Here is a 7,002-nt window from a genome sequence, read left to right as displayed (position 1 = left end):
GACACAGGTCTTGCGGACAAAGATCGCTGTCTGCTCCTGCGTGCATCGCATGTAATTAAAGTAAATGTGGCCGCATTGCCACCCGCGGGTTGCCACTACCGTTAAACGACTGGCACAAGTACTCCAAACCTGTTGAATTTCTTGCAACTGTCAGGTCACGGTCGCAGGTCGCAATGCTGCCACATTCACTCTAGATATGTGTGATGTACGTAGGGGCACACAGTGATCTTTGGTTGGGTATCCTGTGCCACGGCCATAGTCACCTTGTAGTCCTAGCCTTTTTAAAAACCACGATATTATAGTGGCACATTTCTCCCCTTCTTTCAGCCCGCCACTGAATTTACCCAGATCTCAATTTCATTTTCAAGGATGTAGTAGGGATTCTCTGTTAGGCAGAAGAATAGAAGATGCTGTAAGTAGTTATAATGGAGCAATTCTAAAGGAGACATACAACACAATATCATTGCAATATATAGATATCTACACTATGTGGAAAGAAAGCATTCTTTAAATACACCCCAAAAAAGTTTGAAAACTTTTGGGTGCAAATTTCCTAAGACTGGCGTTTCATATGCCAGTCTTAGCTTTCTGTTTTGCTGAAATAAGATGCCACAACTCGAATAAATCTGTTGTATCTCTCCGCTTGTTTGATGAGGGGGTTGTCTGATCGGGGGCAATGTACAGGGCTAGGAGCTGGAGTAGATTTCTGCTGTAATTATCCATTATAATTTTCTGGCGTAAATTATAATAGATTTGTCGTGCAGCAGTGTTAAAGGGGGTGGGGTAATAGCGGGATTCACTGGTTAGTGGCACCCACTATTACTACCGCCTTCATAATCAGGGTAACTAGGGTTATGCCTAGTTCCCCTACCTTTTCCTTATACTAACGTTGATCTAATTGCTTTAACGGCTACTCAAGGGAATAAGACCGTATAGTAAATAAAGGTAATATTTATTAACATACAGTAATCACTCTCATATATAAATTACAGTAACTAATTACAGTACAGTATAAACACGGTATCACACTCCTAATTATACCGCCACCCACTTACCTAAACATACACAGAATACAGTTACGTTACAACACAATACACATACGTTACTTGTGATTCTCACACGCTCACTATCTCTATCCCACTCCCTCCTAATATAACTTTCCCTATACACTAAGGGTTAATACGGGATAAGGAGAAACAAGGGGAATGTGTTTCTGTGTACCTGGGGATGTGCAGGTCAAGGGTCACTGCAGGGTACTTAGGGCAGCAAGGGTGAACTTAGGGAACACAGGGTTACTCAGAGAAGCAGGGGTTAACTCTGGGACAGTACTCAGGGAGAGCAAGGGGTTAACTCAGGGAAGCAAGGGTTAACTTAGGGAGAGCAAGGGGTTAACTTACTCAGGGAGAGCACGGGGTTAACTCAGGGAAGCAAGGGTTAACTGTGGGACAGTACTTAGGGAGAGCAAGGGGTTAACTCAGGGAAGCAAGGGTTAACTTAGGGAGAGGAAGGGGTTAAGCAAGGGTTAACTCTGGGACAGTACTCAGGGAGAGCAAGGGGTTAACTCAGGGAAGCAAGGGTTAACTCAGGGAACTTAGGGACTCTGGGACAGTACTCAGGGAGATCAAGGGGTTAACTCAGGGAAGCAAGGGTTACAGCAGGAGGAGACAGGGAGAGACAGGGTTAAGTGTAGCTGCTGCTACACTTGATACTTAGCGTGACTTTGGTGGAGCAGAAGCAGAGGCAGAAGCAGAAGCAGGAGCCCAGGTCTTTGGAGGAGAGCTCTGTGAGCCGGGTCGTGGTGGTGTGGGAGGCAGGCAGCTCTCAGCTGATCGTCTTCTGCTAGCTCCAGCTAGCCTCGGCTCCTGAGCGTACCGACACAGGGCTATTTAACCCTGTCGGTGCGCTCGCAGCGGGGGATGTGGCGCTTGCCCCCGGCTAGCATGCGTCAGCATGGTGATAATCTATCACCAGCCGACTCATGAGCGCCCGCACGAGACAGTCCGTGCGTGCGGGAGACTTGAAATGGAGACAGGGGATAACTATCCCTTGTCTCCATGGTTTCCAAACAAAGCAGGGCAATGCTAATTGTCCTGCTTCGCTTACAACCGCATTCATGACCAGGGCTGTTGTTGTTACAGCCCTGGCTCATGATACATTATATGTATTATACATACACATATATATTATATATATATATGTGTATATATATATATATATACATATACACTGTATACATACACACGTATACATACACATATATATATATATATATATATATATATATATATACATATACAGTGAAGGAAATAAGTATTTGATCCCTTGCTGATTTTGTAAGTTTGCCCACTGTCAAAGTCATGAACAGTCTAGAATTTTTAGGCTAGGTTAATTTTACCAGTGAGAGATAGATTATATATAAAAAAAAAAAAACAGAAAATCACATAGTCAAAATTATATATATTTATTTGCATTGTGCACAGAGAAATAAGTATTTGATCCCCTACCAAGCATTAAGAGTTCAGCCTCCTCCAGACCAGTTACACGCTCCAAATCAACTTGGTGCCTGAATTAAAGACAGCTGTCTTAAATGGTCACCTGTATAAAAGACTCCTGTCCACAGACTCAATTAATCAGTCTGACTCTAACCTCTACAACATGGGCAAGACCAAAGAGCTTTCTAAGGATGTCAGGGACAAGATCATAGACCTGCACAAGGCTGGAATGGGCTACAAAACCATAAGTAAGACGCTGGGTGAGAAGGAGACAACTGTTGGTGCAATAGTAAGAAAATGGAAGACATACAAAATGACTGTCAATCGACATCGATCTGGGGCTCCATGCAAAATCTCACCTCGTGGGGTATCCTTGATCCTGAGGAAGGTGAGAGCTCAGCCGAAAACTACACGGGGGGAACTTGTTAATGATCTCAAGGCAGCTGGGACCACAGTCACCAAGAAAACCATTGGTAACACATTACGCCGTAATGGATTAAAATCCTGCAGTGCCCGCAAGGTCCCCCTGCTCAAGAAGGCACATGTACAGGCCCGTCTGAAGTTTGCAAATGAACATCTGGATGATTCTGAGAGTGATTGGGAGAAGGTGCTGTGGTCACATGAGACTAAAATTGAGCTCTTTGGCATTAACTCAACTCGCCGTGTTTGGAGGAAGAGAAATGCTGCGTATGACTTCAAGAACACCGTCAAACATGTCAAACATGGAGGTGGAAACATTATTTTGTGGGTGTTTCTCTGCTAAGGGCACAGGACTACTTCACTGCATCAATGGGAGAATGGATGGAGCCATGTACCGTCAAATCCTGAGTGACAACCTCCTTCCCTCCACCAGGACATTAAAAATGGCTCGTGGCTGGGTCTTCCAGCACAACAATGACCCGAAACATACAGCCAAGGCAACAAAGGAGTGGCTCAAAAAGAAGCACATTAAGGTCATGGAGTGGCCTAGCCAGTCTCCAGACCTTAATCCCATCGAAAACTTATGGAGGGAGCTGAAGATCCGAGTTGCCAAGCGACAGCCTCGAAATCTTAATGATTTACAGATGATCTGCAAAGAGGAGTGGGCCAAAATTCCATCTAACATGTGTGCAAACCTCATCATCAACTACAAAAAATGTCTGACTGCCATGCTTGCCAACAAGGGTTTTGCCACCAAGTATTAAGTCTTGTTTGCCAAAGGGATCAAATACTTATTTCTCTGTGCACAATGCAAATAAATATATATAATTTTGACTATGTGATTTTCTGTTTTTTTTTTTTTATATAATCTATCTCTCACTGGTAAAATTAACCTAGCCTAAAAATTCTAGACTGTTCATGTCTTTGACAGTGGGCAAACTTACAAAATCAGCAAGGGATCAAATACTTATTTCCTTCACTGTATATATGGACACTTCCCTTTACAAGCAGTGACCCCACCAACTTTGGTAAGCCACGCCCCCTATTCCCGAAAATGGTGAGGGGAGCGTAAAAACCCCAAAACTTTTATGCCCTTTTGTGACTTTCCTACGCTAGAGAAAAACTGATAAAACAATTGACAGCTAAGATGTCATGTCACGGTAGGATGCCACGCCTAGTAATCACATTACTGTTCTTACCTGGGTCATGTATTAATACTTCTCTCAGCTCATCCATTCTCTGAGCCATGAACAGCTTCTTCCTAAAAAAAACAAAACAGCAAAAAACAGAGAAAATCATTAAAGCCACAATCTTGTACAGAATTAAAGATAGAAGCGGAGGACAACGCAGACAAGGAGTGTGTTGACAACCCCATGCCACACACTCTATTACGGCACATGAACATCATATATCCCCCCCTCGTGACCCCCCTTTGTTAGCCGTAGCATAGGGAGTTGATGGAAAAAGCAGGCCTTGATCTCAAGGATTCGCCCAACCATGTATTACACGGTCTCTCATATATTTCAATTCTGAATAATTGATTAAAATCTAACATTCCTGTCACATGTAACCCTGTCCTGTCAGGGTCTGTCACATATAACGCTGGTTGTTCTTTATCTACTCAATTAAAATCAGTCTTTAACAAAAATAACATAAAATTAAAAATGGCAACAAAATTCTTCACCAATAACTGTCAGGGTCTGCAGGTTCATGGAGATTCCTGCAGATTTTTGCTGAATGAAGTGAAGCCTGAGGCAGCGACAGAGAAATAAGCTGTGGTCAACCATCTTTCGATCGCCATGCCATAACACAATTATTATACTTCCGTCATACTATGTTGTATTTGAGTTCCTAGAAGAGCACACACTGATACTTGGGGCCAGTGATAATGACTTAGAAGTAAACATGATGTCACTGGACAGGAGGACACAAATCATTACTTTATATGAACCCATACGAATTTTGTCTTACCCCTGGTACAGGGACATTGGGACATTGCACAACAGAGATACCATAAAGATAAGTATGCACCTACTTTCAGAATGATAAAAAAAAGAAATATAATAAATATAATGCAAGCAGTGTTGGTAACTTACCAGATATAACGCAGAAGCCAAGCAATAATAACATAAGTCATTATTGCCAAAAGAACGCTTGCCAAAATCTTATAGTCACCTGTTTAAGAAATAGATTCGATTTAGAATGGACACTGCTATAAAATCCCTATAGAAATCAAAGACCAAAGAAGTTGTACTCTTAATACGAGTAAAAGTAACTATTTTATTGAGACCAGTGTAAGAAAGAAAGAAATCGGATAAAATAAATTTTCACAATAATCATAATAATTATAAATAGATAAATGATGGAACATAATTTGTCAATTATATAAATGACTTCTGTGCAGTGTTTCAGCTAGTATTCTCAGTTATATCAGTAAGATGGGAAACTGCAGCTTTATTATTTCTATGAATACCCCTAAAATGACCAAATTAAATTATGGGAGGACCCCTTAAGGAGGAAGCCTATTCCCCCCTTTCTTCTGAATAGCGTTACATAAAATAACAACCCTAAATAAGGTGATTTATACATTGCCCCCATGCGTCTTCAGGCTCATGGAATCCCATGAGAACAAGCAATGTGACATCATCCCTCACATCGTATACATGGTATTGTATGATTGGTAGATGTGGTTGTATAATATTATTATTGGGGCTAATTCCTCTTTAAATATTACAATCTAATATATATAGAACTTTTTTATGGGGTAAATTTAGGGTGAGGGTTAGGACTTTGTCATATCTTATGGGGATGTTTTTGTATACAAGTTAAAAGTGGAAGACCCAGTTTATCTATGTGTACTAGTTATGGCATAAAGTGTAATGCACATATAATGGCAGTCATAGGGCTAACATAATATGTTATAGTGCGTATATATACATTATATCAGTCCCACTATCTACTGAATTTTATCGTTTTCATTTACATAAAATAATGCCCAGAAAATGCCAGCCACAGCACCAACATAATACCAGGGAGAGTGCTCATATAATATCAGTCATAAAGGACAGAAAATTGACCAATTCCATGCCCTCTGATATAACAATATCCAGAATTAACATGCAATCTGCCAATCAGCAGCCCCTTAAATGCCACTTCCCCCGCTTGAGACATGTCACAATGGGTTAGAACATGGAGGTTCAGCTGTGTGGCATGTGCTGTCTTTACTGACCACTCCTAGCATACAGCTACAGAAAGTAACAAGGGGGATTTGGATTCCAATGTAATGGGCCCCAAGCATTTGCCAACCCTGCCATATTGGTAGGTATGACACTGAAGAAGCAGACATAAAAATGGGAGGCAAAAATTCTTGTGGCACAAACCTGACATCTTCATTCGCCTTCACTAAACCCTCAAAGAGGTCAAACAGGTGATCTCCATTTACATTCCCCTTGGCACCATTGTGACATCATTTAGGTGCATGCCTATTATGTTGAGGTCTATGATGTAATAATGCCATACAGCAGAGAGTTATGTAACTTATATGTTCATTACTCATGGGCAAATATTACGTCTGGTGTCATTTATACGACTGACAAATAATAAATATTATTTTCACTGCATTTTCTTTTGAATCTGCGTCACATATTCAGTAATATCAGTTTATCTTGGTTATCTTCACTCACATAGACTATAATATAGAGTGCCCACACGTTCAGCCAACTCTCTGGTTATCTCCTACCCTCCTAAAACATTGGACCCCTGTCCCGGTGACTAGGAAATCCCACCAATCAAAAAATGCTATTGGTGTAATTACAATTGAAATTTCACATTTTTGCTAAATTCTTCCAGATCCCTCTACTAAGGAGAAACCCAATTCTCCTATTACATTTCTAAAAAGGGGTTGGTACATGGTTTGGCCCTGACTGTACACTATATATATATATATATATATATATATATATATATACACACATATATGCAGCACCAGAACAAATACCGATTAATTTAGTGCAACCCCTGCCGTATAGGTTTGTACGGCGTAAAACTACAGCTCCCAGCATGGCCTGAACAATAGTAAGGATATGCTGGG

General features: G+C 41.0%; 1 long non-coding RNA gene across 1 annotated transcript; it reads right to left on the bottom strand.

Moving 5' to 3' along the window:
• Positions 1-227: 227 nt before the first annotated feature.
• LOC142761043 (uncharacterized) lies at positions 228-6,316 on the bottom strand. The gene is made up of 4 exons (XR_012883487.1): positions 6,293-6,316; positions 5,009-5,087; positions 4,112-4,173; positions 228-385 (listed from the first exon to the last, which is right to left on the bottom strand). It is a non-coding gene; the product is annotated as an uncharacterized LOC142761043 (long non-coding RNA).
• Between the last annotated feature and the right edge of the window lie 686 nt (positions 6,317-7,002).

Source organism: Rhinoderma darwinii, chromosome 4 (assembly GCF_050947455.1).
Source record: "Rhinoderma darwinii isolate aRhiDar2 chromosome 4, aRhiDar2.hap1, whole genome shotgun sequence".
In the NCBI taxonomy this organism is placed as follows: Eukaryota; Metazoa; Chordata; class Amphibia; order Anura; family Rhinodermatidae; genus Rhinoderma; species Rhinoderma darwinii.
The sequence above is the reverse complement of the archived record's forward strand: the minus strand, read 5'-3'. Positions and strand labels throughout refer to the sequence as shown.